General features: G+C 43.4%; 1 protein-coding gene across 11 annotated transcripts in view; it reads right to left on the reverse strand.

Annotated features, from left to right (window-relative positions):
• Nucleotides 1-25,833, reverse strand: part of SCAPER (S-phase cyclin A associated protein in the ER) — a 631,592-nt gene that overhangs the window by 439,856 nt on the left and 165,903 nt on the right. The gene's annotated exons all lie outside the window — the stretch shown is intronic.

The raw sequence follows: 25,833 nt of genomic DNA on the forward strand, positions 1-25,833 counted from the left end.
GTTGATGGGGGATTGTGTGGGGATGTGGAGGGGGGTGTGGTCGCCCATGTATATGAGCTTGTAGCTAGGTAGAGATGGTGTTACAGTTTAGAGCGACGGCTGTTTCTTCCACTGAATTGTGGGGATGGCATCCCTTCACCAGCGTGGCGGATAACCCAGAGATCTAGCCATCTCTGTTGTTTCATTTCATTTTGGCTGAGAATGCAAGGGGGGGGGGGAGATGGAAACACAAGCAAAATTTTGGGAGGGTGGGAGTAGTTTAATGGGTATTGAAAAGATCATGGATTTTGATGGGGGGGGTGAACTGAGATGGTGGTGAACGGCTGCCTTGAATTCCGGGAGAGAAGAATGAGATCAAATAGAGTGTGGAAGGTGGTTCCACAGGCAGGAAGAGAGAGAGGAATAAATGAGCGGAGGTGAACCGTGGTTCTGGATTTCCACAGAAATACGTGTAATGAGACTGTAATAAATAAAAGTAAAATTGATTTGTTGGTCAAGGCCTCGACCTCATAAAGGCCATGGGTGGTGATCGACATTGAAAACCAAATTGACTCGCAACCATCATCTCTATCAGCATAGGGAGAAGTGGTAACCATTACATCATCACACACTGCCACTTGTGAAGCAAAACCAGGGTAGGGAGTGGGAGGCACGGCCTAATAAATAGAACATCAGTTGAAATGTTAAAAAAAAAGAAATAAACAATTCTCACAAGCATGTATTCCATCATAAACGAGCAATCAAAATATTAATTTTCCCAACATGGTGTTCGTAGCTCTTCAAAACAATTAATCATTGTGCAATCTTTGGGGTGCCTTACAGACTTTGTGCCATTACTATGACCTCCAGATAGCGAACGCTACCCATGCAAACGGCACATGGCTCGCACATCTCACTTCACAGAAATTACAAACAGGAAGGCCTCCAATCTTGGGGGTTCAACGCATTGTGTTCGCTGGAAACGGGCCAAGTCTACAGTCCGCGCCACGAGCACCCGGCGCGTCTAATGCAACTAGCCAAGGTTCAATTTATATCTGTGGGAAGCAGTGGCGATTATGAACAAGGGTCATGATCGAATCCCGACTCGGTGTATAAAGTACGGCAGAGAATGGCAGTGGGAATTTTATAAGTACGGCATAATGACAAAATGTCGATGTTTTTCGCAGTGTGGCCCTTTTCTCTGGATGCAAGACACTCAGAATTGCATTGAAATTCTGCCCCGAAAACGATGGGATAGGGCAAAGCCTCACCGCGATGCCTTTGATGTTGAGATTGCATTAGGTGGGTGAACACAAGCACACTTTTCCAAGGCACATTGGAAGGAATATGGAGCAGTGTGTGGATGAAAAAGCGACAGTAAGTGCAAAGTCCTTTTATCTGCCTTTACACAGTCCGCATCATCAATAACATAGTACATCAGAGGCAGAAATTGCAATGGCTTTGTGCATGCTCAAGACAGCATGCGCAATCACTGAAGAATGTGATAAAATAATAAAAACACAAGCATCGTGATGCACCTCCAGATTGTCTTACAGCTGCACAACAGCTTCGCCTTGAACTTTGCTGGGAAATTTGACAACGTCTGTCAGCATGGAGTTTCTTTTAAGAGGTGTGCAGCAAAATAAATAATAATCATCATCATCATCATCATCATCATCATCATCATCATCATCCTATTGCAGTGTGTGAGAAGTATAAGCTTGGTATTTGTTTGACTTGTATGAACTCCAGAACCAATGGACGGAACGAGATGAAAATGGTGGGTGTACTCGGGTTGTGCACGGGGCGGTTTGAGGGGGGTAAAGAAAAAAAATCTGGTTGGGGGTGGGGGAGGGGGAGGAGGAGTCGGGGTGAGAGGAGGACCCCAATTCTATCTATATAAATGTATGTGTGGTATTGCACTTAATGCAAGTTATACTAAACGTCAATTCTGGTGGAATTAACCTGTCGGTAATTCTGGGGGAATCAACCCCTCTGTATGATAATAAAACAGCAGACGCATTTACCCACAAAATAAGCCCAGATGTGGAAGGAAAAAAAAAACCGCAAAATACTCGGACTGTGTACGCCTCAGCAAGTGAAATTCAAAGCTGGATGAATTTTGCTTTGAAAGGGTTTACATTACCAGGTAGACTTTAATAAGAGCCCTGTTTGTTGCAGTTCATGCATATACAATTAATATCATATCAGGTATGAATCGGGGCAAGGGGCGACCAGGGTTGCGTCAGGAAGGGCATCCGGCATAAAACATGTGCCAAATCACTATGCGGATCATACGGATGATCCGCTGTGGCGACCCCTAACGGGAGCAGCCGAAAGAAGAAGAAGAAGAAGAAGAGTATGGATCGGGCCAATGAGGAAACCTAGAGGAATGCACACTCACCTTTTAGCAGTCTCAATTGTGTTTGAATCTTGACCCAGCTATAAACAATCATCCTGGTGTTTCATATGAAGGGCGATGGGTGGGTGCACTGTCCATGAGGGAGATGTTAAGCCAGAGGAGCCATCTGCCAGCATGAAGATCCCATGGTGTTTTTCGTGAACAGTAGGTGAGTCATCGTCAGTACCTTGACTAAATTCAAAAATTCCTGCCACAGTCGATTGTCAGGCCTGGCCAGCCAGTTCAAGAATGACCTGGGCCAAAATCGTTGCTCTATTAAACCCCAAAAGAGGGAATAACTGAGGTCATTAAAGAGAATGGAGGAAAAAAGAAAAAGAAAAAAGAAGAATAGGAAAAGGAAGAAGGTGAAAAGGGAGAGGTTCATGCATTAATCCAATAAATTAAAAGTGGGAGGAGCCTGTAAACCCTATAGGGTGGGGTGGGGGGTGGGGTGCTGGAAAGAATCAGTGGGTGGGGGTTTAATGGTGGGTCAGGGATATACATTTTGTTATCCCCCCCCCCTGAGGGAGGGAGCAGGATATTGTAATTGTCTAGTTTGTTCTTCTGTTTGTTTGTTGGGTAGTCGATCGAGTGGAAAAAAAATTTCGAAAGAAAACATTTTTTCGATTAAAATTTTTTTTTGATCTACCCTTATTTGTTGGTCGTGGTGTCGGTCTGCCCGTGTGTGTGTTTGTCGGGGGTTTTTAACCCCCTTGCAGTTCAGTTGTTCGATTTTGATGAAATTTGGGTGGTAGGACCAGTTTATGACCTCGTTGTGCCGCGTAGGTACTGGTTGCTAACACCCCTTTGGTTGCCGAGCAACGGGACTTTGAATTTTTTGAAAAATCATAAAAAAATTATTTTTTCGAAAATCAAAAATCGGGCCACAACCAACTGTGGGCAGTACATTCAGCCACATTGTCACAAATTTCCAGCCGGATCCTATGAAAACTGTCGGAGAAGATAGACTTTGAATCAACCCTGGTCGAAAACAATAAAAAAAGAAGTTCGTTATATCTCAGAGACTATGAGTAAGATATACATGAAACTGGTATGGTAGGTTCATGGTATGTCCTAGTTATGTGTGAGAAAGAACCGTTGCTATGGACCCCTCCGTTGCCTAGCAACGGCCAAAAAACCTCTAAATGTGGGGGTATTTAAACGAAAAAACAATCTGCAGCATTAACCCTTGAAGCTAGAATCATGAATTTTCTTGTGCTTAATCCTCAGGTCATTCCCCCATCGAACGGGCCCATCACGTCAGGTTCTATTGGGTAGTCGACTACCCATGTCCGCCTACCGACTTTCTGTCTGTCTGTTAGCAACTTTACGGCAAAACGGCTTTAGCAAACACTATCAAATTTAATCCACAGGTGGGCAATGAACCTTGGACGACCCCATTAACTTTTGGGTCCAATTGGATCAAAGGTTAAGGTCAAGGTCACAAAAAGATCAAAATCGTTTTTCGCTCATAACTTCGTCAAAAATGATCTGATTTACTTCAAACTAAGCTTATAGTGAACCTTATTCTATTTGTCACTTATAATCCTACCCATTCCTATCGTGAAAAATGCATATATGTGAAGATCGGTAGGGTCCGAAGTTTTGGGGGTCATGGTCATCGGTCAAAATTACATATTTTCCATTATAAATCAAAAAAGGTTAGGAATATGCGTGTTTACTATGGAAGACATATATCAAGTCCGTATTGGCTTTCATTTGACACCATGACCTTTGACCTTACATGGCCTTGAAAGGTCAAAATCATTTTACGGTCATAACCGTCAAAAATGGTTTAATTGACTTCAAACTAAGACTAAAATATTCCTTATTCTATTCCCTATAATCAACATTCAGGTTAAGGATGTATCAAATTTAAATTTGATCCCCAAAATAACTTTATGCCTTAAATGGGCAGGATTTGTTGTGCCTGGCACCACTTGTTATTTCTTTATTTGTATGCAGCCTATGGCTGCATCATTTTCTGGGGGCACAGCTGTACCGCTGATGCAATGCCCCGTTACCAGTAAGCTGGTACTCATTTTGCCGATCTTGGAAGGATGACAGGATGAGTCAACCCACTTGGTGTTTATTCAACGGCCGATAGGGACCCTTAGATATTGAGCCTGCCCCCTTAGCCATTAAGCCAACACCAGGCTTCATATATTTTATGATATGCACCAATTTCAAGAAAATATGTAAATAAATCACACCCAAAATTCTTTATAAAATAACACATCTACAAAACTATAGACCAATTTCATAAAGCAACACTTCAGCAAGGAAATAAACCATAAACAATTCTTAATCTTTTCTTTGTTCATACATTGAAGAAAGCGAACAAAGTGAAGTCCACGAAGTTCCAATGTCAACTACCCAAAAGTTCAGTAACCACTCTTGTGGCACATATGAATGAGACAATCATTTACAATTATCCTTGAATAAGTCGTAACCATAATAGTGACAAATATGTGCAACAATAACTTTAGCAAAATGTTTATGAGGGAAGCCTCATGGTAGATGTTACAGTGTTGGTTTCATGGTTAAGGTATCTAGCTAAAGATCTTCGGGTCTTGAGTTTGAGCCCTTGTCTACCTTTGTATGAACACCAGATGCGGTTGACTCAGCCTGTCATCCTTCCGAGGTCAGAAAAATGAGTACCAGTGTACTAGTAATAGGGTATTGCATCAGGACTGCCGTGCCCCCAGAAAATGATGCAACAAGTAACCACAGGCTGCACACGATAGCAAGCCAACAGAGTGTAGCATGGTAGATGTTGTGAACCAGAAAAATAAATAATGAAGGTGAACAGCATAAATCTCTGGCAGAATGATGATGTGCTTGAACGAGAGAGAGAGAGATAGAGATAGAGATAGAGATAGAGACAGAGATGACAGAAAAATATCCAAAAACAAAGATGAATACTCTAACGGTTCTGAGAACCAAGACCACAAGGTAATGGCACACAACATATAGCGGCTGCAGATAGTTATTTCATTATCGGCACTTTGAGATTTCTTTGCATTTGAAATAAAATGTATTATTACTATAATTATTATGATTATTATTATTTGTTTCAGATATTACTTCCATAATAGCCCATGGGTTACAAATGAAATATGCATTGTGAGGATTAGGCGGGTTCCCCCCCCCCACCCATTCTTTCCCATTTTTCTTCCCTGCACACGAATCTCTCTCACATGACCAGGCATACGCTGCTTGCAGCATAATTTGCATAACTTGTGTTGCATGCATGTAACTTGTGTTGGTTTTTGAAACCTCTCTTTGCGACAGTCATCGATGTGTACATCACCACTTTTTAACCCGATGGCCAGTCAAGATAAAATAAAAGTTAAACATATGGATATCTCAGTGCAGTTTGCTGTGTGCCAATAATTTGGAATGTGACAGATAAAGTTCACAAACTAGAAAATACAAATTGATGCGAATGCATCTATGTAGCTATATCCCTCCACCCACATTAGTTATGAAATAACTGTGATGTTTGATCTGAATTAAAGGTCATGTGAAAAATTCCACAATCTTTGGACCAACAATTTGGAAATTATTTCAACATAGTGATAGCATATTGTTGCACACCCGGGGTCAGGGACGAGAAGACCACGGGGGGTAGGGTACTACCTCGGGGTCCCACCAGACTCTCCGGAATTGCAGGCCGTCGCACACGAATAACTCCGTGATGCAGCGGGTGGCTAATCGACCGTGAACGCCAATAACTCGACCAGGTGACTTCGGGTCCTCCGTCTAATGAATACTGTTTACCTAATGGTCATGTGATCTAATTACTGGGGCACACGCCCTCGGTACGCCTTGTTCAAACCAGAACACCTTACCAGATCAGATGCAGCCGAGCATAACTGCCCAAGGATGTACCGGCTAGAAAACAGATCGCTGAGGGATAAGGTACCGGCTAAGCTAGGATATGAACCATGCTGGACCAATGAAGGAAAAGACGAAAACGAGCTGGGAACATTTCTCTACAAATCATTTATTTACACTCAAGCAAGGAAAGGTATGTGGCACAGTAAATGGGGTTTATTAGTATGTACAGCAGGGATAGCAAGCAATTCATGGGGTGCGACAAAAGGCAAGCAATTTACAAAAGCAGACAGAGCAGACTTATCCCGTGAGAACTTCCACAATTTTAACTAAAGCTACGACAGGCACCATCACAAACACACATACACAAACCCGAGGAAGATTAGATTGCCAGAAAGAAAGAGAGCTGATGAGGCCAAACGGCCTCACAAAACCTGGCGTGGTCGGCTGACCAATGCAACCCAGTATGCTTTGGAGAGGTAAGAGGGAGAAATACTGGTGTCTAAGGTGTGGGAATGGGAGGTGTGGTGTGGTGCAAAATGGGGGGGGGGGGGGTGGGGTGCAGTGTCGTGCCAGAAACTGATTGCAAATCATTAATGGATGCTCTTTTGTGCGTCCAAAGGGGACGAGATAGCGGGGTGGAAAGAGAGAGGAGGGAAGATGCCTGAGGCAAAAGATTCCTAGCCTAGTCATGCATAAGTTTGCGAGTGTAGCGTATACCTCCGTGGGACGCTCCGCTTAAGCGTTCCCACCTCGAGTTGGTGCATTATCTCCCGCTCAGTCAGTCACTTTGCCCGGGCTTGGGGAAACGTGTGCTCTGCACTGGTCCCATGAGAACGTCTGTTACACACCAACCACAAGTGTAGATCCAGCGATAGGCAGACAACAAGGAGTGAAGAAGAGGGCGGAGCACAGAGGCGAAGGAGAAGGCAAGGCAGGCAGGCAGGCGAAAAAGAAGGCGAGGTAGGCAGGTGGGCGAAAAAGAGGGCGAGGTAGGCAGGCGGGCAAAAAAGAGGGCGAGGTAGGCAGGCGGGCGAAAAAGAAGGCGAGGTAGGCAGGCGGGTGAAAAATAAGGCGAGGCAGGCAGGCGGGAGAAAACGAGGGCGAGGCAGGCAGGCGGGCAAGGTAGGCAGGCGGACGAAAAAGAGGGCGAGGCAGGCAGGCGGGCGAAAAAGAGGGCGAGTTAAGCAGGCGGGCGAAAAAGAAGGCGAGGTAGGCAGGCGGGCGAAAAAGAAAGCGAGGCAGGCAGGCGGGCGAAAATGAGGGCGAGGCAAGCAGGCGGGCGAAAAAGAAGGTGAGGCAGGCAGGCGGGCGAAAAAGAGGGCGAGGTAGGCAGGCGGGTGAAAAAGAAAGCGAGGCAGGCAGGCGGGAGAAAACGAGGGCGAGGCAGGCAGGCGGGCGAAAAAGAGGGCGAGGCAGGCAGGCGGGCGAAAAAGAGGGCGAGGCAGGCAGGCAGGCGAGGTAGGCAGGCAGACGAAAAAGAGGGCGAGGTAGGCAGGTGGGCGAAAAAGAGGGCGAGTTAAGCAGGTGGGCGAAAAAGAGGGCGAGTTAAGCAGGTGGGCGAAAAAGAAGGCAAGGCAGGCAGGCAGGTGAAAAAGAGGGAGGACGGCATCACGATCCACCTTTTATAAGCCCAGGGTGAAGGGTGAGGTGACGACCTGAAGCTACTCGCCGTGACCCGAATCATGCTTCCCTATTGGGCCACGGCGGTCCGAACCACGCCCTGCCAGGCTCCTGGGGCCAAAAGCAGTCTCATTCGCACATCCGGCACGACACGGCCTGGAGCTCCGTACGGAACTCCCAGACCGCTCTTCCCGCGACACTTCCCCCCCCCCCACATCCCCACCCCTCCTCGCCACCTGTCCTGCCGTGTTCTGGCAACTGTATGAGGGTTGTATCAACCCCGCATGCCCATTCGGGGCACTCCCAGCAAAATGCGGTTGGTGCTGCTAACGTTCTTGGCTTGTCGCCGCATCACGCAGTTCGAGTAACCTGAGCCGTGCAGCACGCCTCTGTTTAGTAGCGAATTGTGTCAATACAGAGGTACGAGGAGGTTCAGGAATATTTTTCACGTGTGCGGGATATGTTAGTGGTCGAGTTGGTGAGTTTTTGGTGAGCGAGGGGTGAGCAAGGTGAAATGCCGTTGTAAATTGGTGTGTAGATTTGGATGAAAGGGCTGCCATGCACGTGCTTTACAGTATCTATTGTGGTTCTTCCACGGGAAGTTGCATGGGTGCTTGTTATTCCTATCGTGTGTGTTTGCTTGCTTGCTTACGTGATTTTATTTGAACTGTGGATAAAAGGAAAAGGGTTGAAATGGAAATCAGGATTGAATGGGAGATCGAGATATAATTAGATCGAGCTGTAAGACCCACGCAAAACACTTCGTCCCGTTAACCCACTAGACATGAGGGGAAGATCTGACTGCACGAAGCCTCACGAAATAACTGCCTGGGGATCACTGTATATTGGGTGCCATTGCCTTAGAGGCATGCGGTTTTGCAGAACCACAACAATATATTAACTGATTAATGTGAAGGTTATTTAGCCCCCATTTGACCTCTGACCTTTTTTTACCCAAAATCAAATCAGTTCATCTTTATACTTTCAGCTCTACTAGTGCCAAATTTGGTTAAAATCCTTTTAGTGGCTAACAAGTTAATGTGATGACATATTTAAAGGCCAAGTGACCTCAGACCTTTGACCGTTTGAACTAGTTAAGTTAAACTTTGCATGACAGTCCATACTTGTGCCAAGTATTATAGTCCCTCAAATGGTTCATACGTTATAACAGACAACCCAAAATCATAAAGTCTCAAGCCTTCAGCAAGGAAGCATAACAAAGAAAAACTAGAACCACACTTGGTAGAGCGCATACCTTCGCCAGGCTGAACAGTTTATGTTTTGTATCCCAAAGATAGGCCGGATCTGCATCCACACCTTTACCAAAATCGAATTGGCTTGTTCTTGCCATCTCATCCACCTCAACCAACTCAACCACCTAGTTTTGTCATAATTAATCCACAACATTTTGAGATATCGTGATATATATCGTGATATATATCGTTTTTTAGACCACTCATTCAATGATGAAGAATCAATAAAAAGAAAAAATTCTCGGATCCGGATCTTCACCCAAATCGAATCGATTCTTCCTCATCACACACCCAGCCTTTCCAACAAATTTTGGCCAAATGCATCCGCAACTTCTTTAGATATCGTGCTTTATATAGTTTTGGCCTTATCGCTCAATGGTGAAGAATCACTAAAAAAAAAAAAGAAGAAGAAGAAGAGCAAGAGGAAGAAGAAGAATAAAAAAACATCTTGAAGCCAGATCTGGATCTTCAGTAAAATCTAATCAATTCGTTGTTGTCACACACCCAACATGTCCACCAAATTTCGTCTGAATCGATCCACAACTTTTTGAAATATCCTGCTCATGGACAGACAGACAGGGGTGAAAATAACCTTCGTCCACCTTCGGTGTCAGAGGTAAATAATAACTCCTTCTAATAATAATAATGATCTCTAAAAATAACCTTATCGGCTAATTTTTGGCACTAAAAATTTTTCAATCAGAATTCCGAATCGTAAATGGCATATCAAGGATGACATTGAATTGGGAAATAAAGCTGCATTTGAAAACGGTTCTGGTTGTGCCTGTTTCATGGCAGGAATCAAGTTTCCAGGACTTACATTCCCCTGGAGGTTTTATTTTTTAATCAAACAGTTTGGTTTAAAGCGATACCATAAATGTAATGATTGGCTTCATGGATAATTATTGATCTTCCTTTGATAAAAGATAAGGGTGGAGGAGATTGGGGGGCAGCTTGCAAGTAGCAGTTTCACAAAATGGGAGAAGGGGGCTACAGTCCAACAAGCCTCAACGGCGAATCTGTGACTCATGTGCATGCGTGTAGATGTTGCAATGGTAGATTCACCAGGCAGTGAAATATGAGCGTGTGCATTATATATTGTACCTGCTATTCTTTTTCTGTCAGAAACATCAAATTAACAGCCATTTTAATTTGCATTTCAATATATCGGTGTGAGAGCAAAATCATATCATAGTCCATTTTCAACCGTTGTCTCAGAAATTAGGTCAAGGAAAAAGATGTTTGGATTTGCTTCCATTCAGCCACAAAAGTATTAGTGAGGTCAAGCAATTAGGTCTGGCTAACAGTCGGTGTTCGAATTCATCCCAAAGGTGTTCGATGGGGTTGAGGTCAGGGCTCTGTGCAGGCCAGTCAAGTTCTTCCACACCGATCTCAACAAACCATTTCTGTATTGACCTCACTTTGTGTACGGGGGGCATTATCATGATGAAACAGGAAAGGGCCTTCTCCAAAATGTTGCCACAAAGTTGGAAGCACAGAATAGTCTAGAATGTCATTGTATGCTGAAGCGTTAAGATTTCCCTTCAATGGAACTAAGGGGCCTAGCCTGAACCATGAAAAACAGCCCCAGACCATTATTCCTCCTCCACCAAACTTTACAGTTGGCACTATGCATTTGGGCAGGTAGGGTTCTCCTGGTATCAGTCAAACCCAGAATCGTCCATCAGACTGCCAGATGGTGAAACGTGATGCATCACTCCAGAGAACACGTTTCCACTGCTCTAGGGTCCAAATGTCGGTGAGCTTTGCACAATTCCAGCCGACGCTTGGCATTGGCGCATTGCGCAGCTGAGTGGCGAGAGCTTCATGAAATGAGTTTCCATGGCCGAGCAAACAGTGTTTGTGCTGATGCTTCTTTCAGAGGCAGTTTGGAACTCGGTAGTGTGTATTGCAACCGACGACAGACTATTTTGCCACGCTGCGCACTTCACCACTCGGCGGTCCCATTCTGTGAGCTTGTGTGGCCTACCACTTCGTGAATGAGCTGTTGTTGCTCCTAGATATTTCCACTTCACAATAACAGCACTTACAATTAACCGTGGCAGCTCTAGCAGGGCAGAAATTTGACAAACTGACTTGTTTAAAAGGTGGCATCCTATGGCGGTGCCACGTGAAAGTCACTGAGCTATTCAGTATGGCCCATTCTACTGCCAATGTTTGTCAATGCAGATTGCATGACTGTGTGCTTCATTTTATACACCTGTCAGCAATGGGTGTGGCTGAAATAGCTGATTGCACTAATTGGAAGGGGTGTCCACATACACACACACATATATATATATATATATATATATATATATATATATATATATATATATATATATATATACACACACATATACATATACACACATATATACGTACATATATGATAAGCTATTGCAGTCTATCTGTGTCACACCCTGAGACACACAAATGCTCCTCGGAGAGAAAAAATTATTAAGTAAAAGTTGCTTCAAATGAATCCAAACCTACGAGAAAATTATAAAATTATCAGACAAAAGATTGAACCCAGATGGTGTATGGGCAAACACTCCGAGATAATAGAGGAAAAAAATTAAAAATAAATAAATGATAATCAAAAAAACAAAAAACTTTCTTTGCTGTTAAGGTATGTGATGGTTTTGGAATTTGACACTCCAAATTATCTACATAATAATACTGTTGCAGTCATGGAAAAAACCCCGGGGTGACACTCAGTTACATATTTAATGAGGGTATTTTTGTCTGATTCCAATTTACCTAAGTAGCCACGCCGTCTAGCTACTGGGGAAACCACACCCTCGGCCGGCTTTGTCCGAACCGAGTCGCTGTTACCGACTCAGATCCGGCGTAACCAAGCGGGAATTACCAAAGCCGCCCGGCCCAAATGACAATTTACAGCACAATCGGCCTCCCTAATTCTCAAGCCCGAACCATACTGGGTCAATGAAAGAAAGCACAGACAACGAACTGGAACATTTAACAGTTATTTATTTACAAGGTAATAGAGAGGGAAACACAGAGCAGACTTAATCATGAATATAGATGTAGGCAAATGTACAATGGCAATCACTTGAAAGATTTCTACTTGTCAGACTGGCCACAGACAGACACACACACACCTAAAAAGAAATGTACCTCGTGGGTCTTTATTCGGCCCTTCAGCTCAGGATGGAAGGCGAGCTGAGGGTCAGAATCTGACCGGGTACCTGGCCGCCTTGTGCGGTTTTACAGACTTGCACTTGTGGAGTTCGGAGTCCGTGGACGGGAACGGGGATCCCCAGCTCGAGCACTCCAACACAACCCACCACGGTGGGACTCGAACCCATGACCCAGAATCCAACAAGCGCAGCCAGGATCCCACGAACGATCCGGCTAGCCACGAACGACGATCGACGACACAATCACCACGAAACACCTCCGCCACGACCACCACCACCACAAGCACCAACATGACCACCGACCACCAAGGAACCCCGAAAAATATCACCGCTGGGACAGCTCGCCACCCTTCTTTATCCCTCCCCCGGGCGGGTGGAGGGATCCGCTCTGAGGTAACTTTCCTCCGGATTGGTCGGGGGACGTCGGGCGATCGGTATCCTCCCCTCATTGGACGAGGCAAACATGCCATCTGGCTGGGGCGGGGTCGGCTCTGAGGTGATCTCACCCTTGATTGGACCAGGGGAACATTCCTTCTTGCTGGGGCGGAGTCGGCCCTGAGGTGATCTCACCCCCGCCTCTGTCCGTGGCCTCGGACATGTGCGTAATGGCGCTGAAGGAGTGGAAGGGGATTTAATGCAGAAGACTAACTAGAAAGAAACTCGCAGCGCACACGTGAAATTCCCATTAGACATAGGGGAGAGATTCTAACTATCCACATATACTTAACGAAATAACTAAACTTTGGGTCAACTGTATGTGTGAAGGCGAATGGTTTCCAGATTCGTAACAATATTACCATTCCAACTTAGGAGCATTAAAGTGGTGCCCAGAACCATGTTACACTCTCCGGTGTCAGGATTGCTGGTCTTACTTTGTCTCACAAACTATAGCTACCGGGCTAGCTTTAATGTCTCTTTTCTGCAAACAAACATCATATACTTTTCATCATACATCTTTCTTACTCACTCATTTTCCCTCATCACTTTATTCTCTCTTTTCTTACTTCTCTATGTAATTCTTTTGTTTAAGGCTTGGCCTCGATAAGGACTATTTAGTCTGTGCCTGTAACCTTCCACATAAAAAAAACAAAAAAAAATAATTGTGTTTAGTCAGGTTCTCTTACCCCTCATAACAGCGACGGGGAAATTGTGGCTTGTGTACATTTTGCAGGTTATATACCCTTTGTAATTACCCATCTTCTTGGAATCCTCCCTCTCCATCCATCCATCTCCTTTTTCTCAACTTTCTTCCCCCTGCACCTTCCCACAGCACAAATAAAACACACATTACATTACACAGACACCACAATCAAAGCCACATTTGCGATGCTGTCCCCAATGGAGAGTACCACAGTGTTCCCGTAACTCACACTGCCATCCCAAATTGTGAGTACCACGGCACCACTAAGATGCGACGTCACACTGTGGAAACGGAGGGCCAATGGGGCATCAACATGCAGCAGGTCCAAGTGTGTTAGGACGACCCTTCCCCCTGAGATCACACCTCGCCTGAGGTGTGATCCAAGATCCAATAAAAGCCAAGACGCACCAGCGATTGGCAGACTGACTGATGCAGCAAGGATCAAAACGAGACCCAAAACTGCCAGCCTTACTGAGACACTGTGTTGGGGCAAGGATACCACGAGAGTGAACGGCAACATGAGATCCTTTGGGGACAGCGGTTCCATACTGACACACACCTCTCCCGACACACCCATCACATTCCCTTCCCTCCACTTTGGGACCACTATAAGCCCACAGGCTTACGCTTGGTGAGAGAGAGGCCACAACCACACTTCAATCTTCTTTCTTTCTTTCTCTCTCTCTCTTTCTCTCTAATTTCCACAAAGTGAGTGTAGCATGCCTATCTTGCATATAGATAAGTTAAGAATGTCTAAGAGGTTTTTCTGTACTTAAGTGGCAATTGCTTTTCTTTGTAACACTGTGCTTGTGAATATTTGGCTGTAAATACGTGCCTTTATCCTTGATAAAATGTTTCTAACCTGTTTGGTTGTCCCTTTCTACCATTCGTTCAATATAGCGTATGTAATAAATAGAAGGGAATTTATACCCAGGCAGTAATTTGCTGTATGAGATAGCTGACCTCCTACCTACAGTTTTGCTCAGCCATCCATAATAAGTAGACAGGGTGGGAAGTCGAGAGCACGGTTCCCCCGTTGGGATAACCAAATCACGGGTAAGGTAATGCGATAATTGGGCGCGACGACCCTGTCGGGCCACGGAGTTATCTGTGGCTTGTCGGCTTCAGGGTTGGAGGTCAAGTAGCAGGTCCGGGCCACCCCAAACCTGTAACAATATGTTTATCCATCTGTAACATTCCGTTCCACCCATTGGTGGGACAGCTGGCCTGACTATCCACAATTTGAACTTGAAAAATCATACGGCCACCATGTTGGCACTATGCGAAACCAAAGATGTCTTCGGAGCTGCGATATTCACAATCGCCATGCCCTCCTCCAAGTTTTCCCTTCAGTGTAAAATGACCAAAGTGACCATTAAAAGGATGATTAACTCTCGAAAGGTTGGAGCCGATATGCGTCACGGGCATTGTGAAAGCCGAAGTAGAGGCCTCATGTCCGAAGTAGAGTCCTTCAGCCTCTTGGTAAGTGCAATTGGAATCTATCTAAGCTATATGACCATGATTTATTAAATATGCAAATCAGCACAGTGAGTCATGTTATTTTTCGTTTAAACGGGGGGGGGGGGGGGGGTGTTTTGTTTTTAGGAGCGATCAAGGCAGCGGCCTGTTTCCGACCATTTCCTCTTAAACGACTCGACTAAGGACATTAAAACCAAAGTCATTATAAAGGACTTTGTCGGAGGAGTTTCAGAAATCGCGTGACATTGCGAAAGAAAGCATCCATCATTATTTACTTTTAACGATGTGTACAAAGCAAGTCGTCGATTTACGTCGTGGATGCGTTCCTACAAATTCTGACATACAAAACCCCAATAAATCATAAATTTCCCCATACAGGCCTACATATTGGTATAATGATGGGATGCATTGCCAGTGCAAAATGTTTGGTCACCCAAACCTAACATTGACTTCAGTACCTATTAGAAACAAAAATGAAACAAATCAATACAGAACACAAAGAGCCATTTTCCTCAGAGATGACCAAAATGATCTTTGTCAAACTTTCAGAGGTTCATCAGTGAGTGCTGGTGAGTGATTTAGGCAAAAAAAATAAAATGAAATAAAAATTTAAAATTTTGAAAAAAAAAGTCGGATTTGTTATTTCTTTTTTAATAATAGCTCAATTGTGCCTAAGCCTTTGTAGCGACGTGAAAGGTAATATTAAATGATCACCAACCCCATTCCTTCGAGGGTGTAGGGAAGTGTTTTAGGCCCCCAACAACAAAAAATCAAAATACGATTTCTTCGAAATGGCAACAAGATTAGAGCAATGGGCATCGCCGTGCTTCACATGACATATGTATATATATATATATATATATATATATATATATATATATATATATATATATATATATATATATATATATATATATACATATACACACACCACAAAACCTGCTAGTATACCACAAACAAACACGTACTTCACGTGAACAATTAATGTCCCCCGCTCTGGATCAAATGTTTCTCATGTATGTTACTGATGCACCAAAAATTGTTTATCCATGATAGTTTGGTACGCAAGTTCTTGCAGATGAGACGGACCCGGAGGTAAAACTAGTCTCCCAGTAGGCACTGGCATAATGCACTTTTGCTCATGGTGAGCTTTCCGAGCTTCCAACAGCTCAAAACTAGCGAGCTTTGGGGTAAAGTGGGGTGATCGGCAAGCGTGAGGGACTGTCTCACGGGATATAATTTATCGAACAACACGACCATTTAGCACTTGCACTCACAGCCAACTTTCCATCCCCTAATCCCTTATCGTCATTAGATGCATTAGCACCAAGGCTTGGTAAAAGCTAGGGATCACCAGGACGTTTTATTGTCTTACTTCTGTACCAACCATTCCTCTCACCTCTCTTCTCTCTTCTCACCTATTGCTGCATCAGGCAGACCCCACAGCTATCGTCTTGCCTGGCTACCTTGTACCAACATTAGAGATGATAATCACTCTTCATCCAAACATTCATTGACTCCAAAAGCCTCTCTCACTTCATATCCACCGCTGATGTACTTTCATTCAACTGACTTTCCGTTTGTGTTTGACGTTTCTCGAGTCTAGTGCAATACCTTCTGCCCTTCATCCAACAATCTACAATGCTTTTGAAACTTATTGACTGAGACATGCTATCGTGCTGTCAACAGTCCATACAAATTCAAATTATAAAGAACTAAAGAAAGGGGGATGGGCAAAAAAAACAAAACAAAAGGCAGGTTGTCGAGTTAGCATCTCGACTGCACACACACCGTAAGCATTATAGCCATGTGGGACAGTTGATCCTTCCATTTGTGCACTGCACCACCTGAGCCCTACATCTATGGCAGGGTTACGTTTCGGCCTAACCAAATTCACCCATCCACAAGGCCAATGATTACATTAGGCCTAGCTCAGACGCAGAGGCAGTCTGTCTTGTAGCATGTCCTGCCACTAAAATCCATCTGGCACGTGGGCAGACCATTATCTTTTGTTGCGAGCACTAAAGCAGTGTTGCAGAAAATTAAAACAAAAAAGTACACCCCACAAAAACACACCTTCAAAATCATGGTACTGTATTATGATTGATGCGTGTGAATATCAGACGAGTGTACAAAAATAAAATCCACACACGATATTTGTTCGAATGAAAGAATGCATTTTTATTTTTACATCCCACCTGCAGCCTCCCCCTGTCCCCCCCCCACTCCCTCCCACTCATACCTTTCAAACACCAGTCTGTTGCACACATCATTTAAATGGTCCCCAAGCTCAGTAAAAACAAACAGCTCTACATCTGAAATTACATTTCATAGATCTTCAATAATGATCCAGACATTCAAAAGAAAGAAGATTTTGATTTAAAGTTTTCTCCACGAAATCACAACTCAGTCAATATTATCACTGCTCGGTGATTTTAATGGTTATACATTGAGAGAAGTAAAATACGAGTACAAAGTGATGTGCAACTTTGAATTCATTTGATTGGTATCCATTAATAAAGGTATTTACCATTAGTGCACTAAAGTGCTTAGTTTGGATCGACGGTAACATGCAAACAAAAAGTCTGAGTGTCCATGGCAATAGCTCGAGCCTTTCAGATATTAATCACAACTTCAAATCGGAGGTTCCAATTAACCAGCATCAAATCAATTTAAGAGCACAATTTCAAAATGTGTGTCTGTGTGTGTCTCTGTGTGTGTCTCTGTGTGTGTCTCTGTGTGTGTCTCTGTGTGTGTCTCTGTGTGTGTGTCTCTGTGTGTGTGTCTCTGTGTGTGTGTCTCTGTGTGTGTGTCTCTGTGTGTGTCTCTGTGTGTGTCTCTGTGTGTGTCTCTGTGTGTGTCTCTGTGTGTGTCTCTGTGTGTGTCTCTGTCTCTGTCTCTGTCTCTGTCTCTGTCTCTGTCTCTGTCTCTGTCTCTGTCTCTGTCTCTGTCTCTGTCTCTGTCTCTGTCTCTGTCTCTGTCTCTGTCTCTGTCTCTGTCTCTGTCTCTGTCTCTGTCTCTGTCTCTGTCTCTGTCTCTGTCTCTGTGTGTGTGTGTGTCTCTGTCTCTGTGTGTGTGTGTCTCTGTCTCTGTCTCTGTCTCTGTCTCTGTCTCTCTCTGTCTGTCTCTCGTACACATAATTAATATAGCAATCAACCATTAACACTTTTGCCAGAAATTTGGAATTCCATCCAGGCCTGAGCTATTAAAGTTTGACATTTTCAAAAGTTGCTTTACTTATTTTTCCTTCATCGATTATCACTGGGGAAATTACCTCAAGGTGTTGCTTTGTCTTCTGTGTGTGTCTCTGTGTGTGTGTGTGCGTGTGTGCGTCTGCGCGTCCACGTCTATCTAATTTTGCTTTAAAAATGTTTTTCTCTGCAACCGCTTGGCCAGTCGATGCAAAAAAAACAAAAAAAAAAAAAAAAAAAAAAAACTTTAAACATAGGAGGGGCTCCCCATGGAGAATATTTTATTGATAACTGACATCATAGGTTGCATGGTATGGCAGCCATATTGGATTAAAGGAGAAAAAAATTTTGGACATATTGTTCTCCAAAACCAATCAACGAAAAAAAATTGAAACGGCATCTCATCAACTCCCAAATGGGTTATATAGGGTGATAATGATGACTATCAGTGAAGTGATATTCCAACCATAATTGGTTGAATCAAAATCCTTATATGAAAAATCTGAAACGTCATACATTGATCTATGACCCAATGTGAGTGAAGAATTACATTTATGTCATCAGTCATGTGGTCTGGTGGCCATATTGGATTAAAAATAAAAACATTTTAAAAAAAATTCTTCTCCAGAACTGCCCAACAGATCGATGCGAAACTTTACACATATGATCAACCAGCCATGGGGAATATAGTTTGAATTTTATTTTTTCATAATCATCTTCATTGACTAATTTAGCCTTGATGTGCACAAAAATGGTCAGTAAATATCCAAATAATCAATCAACAACGAATAAAGACTATGGATAATGGAAATGCATGTGACATGATGGAGTGCATGGATGATACAGGTATATGGGGTATAAGAGCAGTGGGCCATAATAGTAGCGGGTTCAGTTAACGGTGGTACTTTTTTTTGTATACCTTGTCGAGGCTCGTATGAGAGCTGACCTTGCTACACAACACACAGCAAGGGGGGGGCATGAGACAAGAGGGGTGGGAGTGGGAAGGACAAAACAGTGGGGAACAGAGACATTAGATCTGTGGAAGGGAGAGGGATGGGGCAGGGAGGATGGGGAATACAAGATGGACATTACAGGGACTTTCAGGAAGGAAAGCATGGATTTTGAAGGAGGTGGGTTTGTGGTGGTAATGGGGATAGAAAATATGGAGGTTTTGGATGGGGAATGTTTTGTTAGGAATGCGTGTGTGAGGAGAGAGCGTGCTCTATGAGTACCATTGTAGGCATTTTTTTTTGTTAATGATTCTTCATTATTGAGAGATAGGGCCAAAAATGATATCTAGCACAATATCTCAAAAAGTCATTGATGGATGACAACAAAACTTGGTGAATGAGGTGGTTAGGTGATGAGAACAAGCCAATTCGATTTTGCTTTCGGTCAGGATGCAGATCTGGCCTATCAGTGGGATATAAAATGTAAACTGTTCAGCCTGGCGGAGGTACGTGCTCAATCAACCGAGTGCTGTTCTAGTTTTTAAAAAAAGAACAAAGATTTGATAGGATGACCAGCTCATCTAGTTATATGTGCTCATGACATCCACAAATACAGCATACCAGAAACTTCGGCAAATATTTAAAAAATTCACTGCCATCTGTTCTCTCAAAGAAAATCCATCACTATCGTGTATTTTATAATATCTCGCCATCCCTCATCCTTATTGAGTCCCCAGGACTCTGTATATAATTGATTGATGAATTTTGTGTGGAAAGTGGCATGAAAACGGGAAAGCAGGGGGGGAGCGAAAAACACATCAATGGATAGGTTATGAGCTGTAGTTGTGCACCTTGACACTGGTTTTTTGACAGACATGAAGATGCGAGGAAAAAACGGTATTTTTAATCGCGCTAATATATTATATTGTGAGACGCCAACCATGATGACGCTGCTAAACATCTACTCGCCTTGCGGCAGCACCTACCGCTGTGTATCTATTCATGGCGCCACCTGGTGGTCCTAGGGGACTCATATGTTCAAAAGAACATACCCTTATATTTCAATACTCTCTTTACCCCCAATCAATCCTGCCGAAGGATACCGTGTTTACGCCTGGTTCCTTTCTTTCCTTTTTCCTGTAACTCGTTCCCTTGCTTTGCATCCAACTGTTGCCCCACCATCTTGGAATACTGCCAGTTTACACCCTCTGTCACCTTATTCTTTCACAGGCCTGTCATATAAAGAGAGAAAAAAAGAAAAACTAAACATGCAACATCAAGAGTGGTTTTTGTACAGAAGGCATACCTATTTCGTTGTGATTGATCATATAACAATCCCAGAGATACAGATAAATATTCAGGTGCTCGTTTTCAATGATAATACTGTACCGCTTATTCGTTTTCTTCCTGTGTCGTAATTATTTTTTTGTGAATTTTACACAAACTGCAGTAATCAAAAATAAATAGAAGGGCACTCGGAAGAGCGCATACCTCCACCACGTAACGCCTGATCCACAATAACATATCGGGCCCAATACATTTTTGAAATATCATTCTACATATCGTTTTTGGCCCTATCTCTCAATGGTGAAAAATCACTTACAGAATTAAACAATTCTCGTATCCAAATCCGGATTCAGATCTTCACCAAAATCTAATCAATTTGTCATGGTCACACACCCATCCTGTCCACAACTTTTTGAGATATCGTGCTATATATCGTTTTTGGCCAGATCTCTCAATGGTGAAGAATCACTTAAAAAATTATAGTAGTTGGATTTGGATCCGGATCTTCAACACCAAATCAGTTCGTCCTCGTCACACACTCAACCTGTCCACAAAATTTCATCCGGATCCATCCACATCTTTTTGAGATATCCTGCACACAAAGATAGACACAGACAGACAAACAGGGGTGAAAACATAATCTCTTTCACCTTCGGTGTTGGAAGTAATAATTAATACTGGAGTCAAGTTGTTTGTGAGATCTTTGTCAGAGTTGATTTGCAGTTAAAAAAAATCCAAGGGAAAAACAATTAGGCCCAAACAGACCACAGATTAAAACTGAACAGATCGGACTTGCAGAGAAAGGTCATGTAATCGAAAATTGATCGATTGATCAAGATGGTACAAGAATAGTCATCCTAATTCATCAACATGAAGTGGGTGCAATGGACAGCCAGCTCTGAACTCCAAAGCCTCATGCTCCAAAGCCTCTGAACTCCAAAGCCTCATGCAGATCATTCCGAACTGAAAGAATGAGTCAGTTATCATTGACAAGTGTGAAGATAACGCTGCCAGTTTTACGAATGACTGATGAAGCTGCAGTTCTGTTTGGTAGAGTACAATTTTTCGTCAGTCAGATTTTCATCAGTTTTGAGTGGAGAGCCAACAGTAATGAAACAGAACATGTCAGAATAAATGAATAAATAAAAACCAAGCTGTTCTTTTTAGCTGCACCAGCAGAGTACTCAACTTCTGGGTGTGTTGAGTTTGCACACTACTTGCTGACAAAAATAAAGTAGAGTCTTTGTTTTGCAAGAAGGCCATAGAGGTTTGCATGGTGTGTGCCTAAAAAGTTTGAGATGGTCTAAAGGTTTGAAGGGTACATTGCAATAGTAATTGGGGTATAAGGGGTTGAAAGGGTCTAATCTCTCAAGCATGTAAAAGGGTCTTAAAGGTCTAAGTGGTCTAAACCTCAACATGGTCAAGGGTCCAAGCTGTCTAACATGTCTGAAAGGTGGAAGGGATATAAATAGTGTTGAGGTCTTAGGGGTTTAAAGGGAGTCAAGTGACTTGAGGGGTGTAAAGGTCTAAAGGGTCTGTGACGTCTCCAGGTTCGAGAGGTCTAAAATGGTATAAAAGGTCTAAAGGGGTGTAAGGGATCTTCAAGGTCTAAGGGGGTCTTGAGAGGTCTTAAGGATCTTGGGTTATACCTGGGGTTGGCTTAATGGTTCGGGTGGTGGGCTTGGGATCCGAGGATCCTGAGTTCAAATTCCACTCAGATGTTGAATTAATAACAGGTGGGGTTGACTCTGCCTGTCATCCTTCCGAGGTCGGCAAAATGAGTGCCAACTTGCTGGTATCCTGTGTCGGAGTGGCGACCCGTCCAGGATTGTGCCCAATAGCCAAGGAAACTGCTGAGGTAGCACCAACGCTGTGCACAGAGTATGGTCCCAATGGATGTATGGATGGATGGATCTTGGGTGTCTTTCAGGTCTTAAGGTTATAAATGGTCTGAGGGTCTGAAAGAGTCTTCAGGGTGTCAAGGAGTCAAAAGGTAGAGAGTGGTCTGGAACTCACATGCAAGGACAGCTCCTTTTATATGTAGATGTGGAGTCGAATCTCCTAATGTGCATCACATTTCTCGATGAACGTTGCACACTTCTCAAACGGTAAATTAAACATTTGAAGAGGCATATTCACCTGCAGTTTTCCTTTTATTTATTTTTACAGTGATCTAAGGCTCATAGTGGAACTTGCACACAATTTATGTGCAGGCCAAGGACAGTCCACATCAGTGTACTTTTACATGAATTACAAGGATATCATTACACTATGGACAAACCGATTCATATAGCACATGGGCTTTGAACCAGAGTTCCTTTTATCACGAGCCAACAGTCGAGATGTAGCGCTAAACAGGCCATCACATTGAATGAAGTTTTCAAGGTCATCTCATGTGCAATTGCGAATATATTTCGCTACAAGTACATTTTCCCTTCTCTTTAGCTATTCCTTCATTTGTGCGTGTTGTTCTCTTCTAATCACACGTGCTGTAATTAGAGCCAAAATTCAAAGCTATTGGCCTCACAAGAAGACATTGCACAACGATCTCGCACAAAAGCTCGAGTGGAACTAAAGGTGATAACTGAAACATACAGGAAGCCGTGGCACATCTGTCAATTAAAACGGAACTTCTGTTCATCAGCTGTTAATGATAGTCTGGGTGAGGATTAGCGGACGTGTGTAGAGCGTTTTCACCAGCTTAGGTTCGCTGCCTGGCTTTAGTCCAGCATTAAAAACACCCAAGTTGCAAATAAGAAAAATGAACGATCGAAATGAGGAAAGCGTGTTGGTGAACGACCGAAAATATACAATTCCTTTTTGAAATTATAGGCCTGCCCCAAAACTCCCTCAACCTCCAGCCCTCGTTTCAAGATTTAACAGCCAAGAAAACATTGTGCTAGCCACCACCAGTGAAATTTGCTACTTGGCTAATATTTATGATTTGATTGCAAACTGATTCACTTTGGTTCCAAGGTTAAAAAAAACTAAATACAAAATTCAGGGTTTGGAATTTTTTCCCCCTTTTTTGAGGAAAGTCCTGCAGTGAATAATAAATTACCTTCCTTTTCGAGTTTTGGAAAATGAAATTACAGCACTTTAAAATCCTTATCCTGTTTATACTTAGCACACACACACAATTCATTTTGAAATCTCTTAACAGGCTCTGTGTGGCAATGGTAGTGACCCAAATATGCACTCTATCGCGGGATCAATTATTCCCCAACACAAATGTCCACAAGACAGCATGCTTGATGACCTCTCAAAAGGAAATATAATGTTATAACATTGTTATGTGGAACGGGGTGGGGGGGGTGGGGAGAAGAGGTCCATAGCTAGATTGTGTAAGAATAATAGTATAGTCCATATGCACATTGAGCATAGATTCCTCTTGTAACAGCCATTTGTACAGAACTAAGTCTTATTGTAAAACACGCACTGAGGAGGCAGAAGTGTTAACTTCAAGACAGTATAGTGCAAGTTTGTTGGGTAAAACCTCCCTGCCTTTTAGCAAGGCCAGGTGAGTTCTTGGGCAAAAAAGCACAACTGGAAAGCGTGTTGTGCTTTAGGTCAAAACAGCACGGACTGTTTGGCCGGCGCACCTTGGGACATGGTAGCAAGGTCAGCTGCGAAGCTTTGGAGAGGGGACGCAAGACTTTTTATTAGAGCTACCCCATTGGGCGGGATGAAGGTGAAATGCCCAGAGGATGGGCAGCCAATGATAGGGATCCATCATTCATGAGGGCGGTGCAAAGGTTTCCGAGGGCCATGACCATGTGGAACGCACCAGTTTTGTTTTGGAGTTTGAGACCCAGTGTGATAGTTGGATTTGAGCCGTACCTTTCAATAGGCAGCATCCCTATCTTAAATCGCCATCCTCCAGCCCCTGTGCCGCACCAGCATTCACTGGCCATACCAGACCAAAAATCAGCTCAAACCTTTCTCAAGCCCTCGCTCGTTTCCCATTGTTGTGCGACTCCTGGTATTTAATTTTGGCATTATAGTTGAGTTTGACTATGGTTGTTTTGTGTTTTTTTTATTTCCTCTGTACATAACTTTGCATGCCCGCTCATCCGGACTTGTGTCTGTCGACCGCTTGGTTCGTCCGTTTATTATTCTTACCCCAAAGGGGTTGCGTGCCTATTGCAACGCCCGTGTCTGTCGTTGTTCGTTACCTCAATAATTTGGGTTTCAGTAGGTGGGGCGGAGTCCTCACAGGACTCAAAGCATCCACCATAGCTTTGGTGAAGGATCGTGATTTATGGGGTAAGTTGTGAAGTTGTCCTTGTTCCTAGAGCCATCTTCAGGGTCATCACTGAGCCCCAGACAGCCTCCAACTTTAATTTCTTTGTGGTAATGTTTCCAGGGATGGCTTTGTCAGGTTCTTTATCATTCCCATTGCTCCAATTATGACTGGTACAGTTTCAGCGCTCTTCAGCTTCCAAGATATTTTCACTTGATTCTTGATATTTGGTCATTTTCTTGATTTCCACATTATTTAGACCAAAATCAATGGGTACTGAAACCTCAATTAGCAATGGTACCGAAACCTTTTTCTTTTCGTATCTACGTACGAAGTCCGGTTACAGTGCTTTGTTGACTATGTTCACGCTGGATGGGATCTTAACCATTCCAATGATCCTTCATTGTCTTTCCCCAATCTGTCCAAGTTTTTTTATATTTTTATATATTGTTTAATTGTTTTTTTCCCTGCTCTTTTGTCTTCATCCCAGTTGTCACTACAGTATATAGCTGCTGGTATTTTGTCTTTTTTGCAATTGTTAGGGCTGTATTTGCTGCCATTTCAGTTTGTATGTGACATCTTCTATTTGCACCCATTTATGAAAGTTTTTTTTGCAAGGTGAATGAGATACCTTTTCTGGTTTGTTGTGTTCATGTTTGTATACAAATTGTATTCGGTAGTCTGTTGAACTTTTCACGTACTCTGCTAATCCTACAGTCATCGCTCTGTGCACTTGTGTCTGTCGGTTATCTCCATATGTGGGTTTCAGAAGGTGTAATAGAGCCTTCCCAGGTCTCAAAGTAGCCACACTCGCGCGCGTGTATGTGTGTATGTGTGTATGTGTGTATGTGTGTGTGTGTGTGTGTGTGTGTGTGTGTGTGTGTGTGTATGTGTGTGTGTGTGTGTATGTGTGTATGTGTGTGTGTATGTGTGTATGTGTGTATGTGTGTATGTGTGTATGTGTGTGTGTGTGTGTGTGTGTGTGTCTGTGTCTGTGTCTGTGTCTGTGTCTGTGTCTGTGTCTGTGTGTCTGTGTGTCTGTGTGTCTGTGTGTGTGTGTCTGTGTGTGTGTGTGCGCGCGCGCGTGCGTGTAAGTTGCTGTTGTTGGCTGCCATATTCACATGTGGGTGGGTTTCAGGAGATGAAACGAAGACCAAAGAGGTCTCAAAGTATCCACGTGCGTGTGCGTGTGCATGTCAGCATCAAAATATTTTCAGTTTAAAAATTTGTCTCTGCAGACCCTTGTCCGATCGATGTAAAGCTATAAACATAGGAGGGACTC

Source organism: Eptatretus burgeri, chromosome 9, assembly GCF_056783735.1.
Source record: "Eptatretus burgeri isolate ZD-2024b chromosome 9, Ebu_testis_v1, whole genome shotgun sequence".
NCBI lineage: Eukaryota > Metazoa > Chordata > Myxini > Myxiniformes > Myxinidae > Eptatretus > Eptatretus burgeri.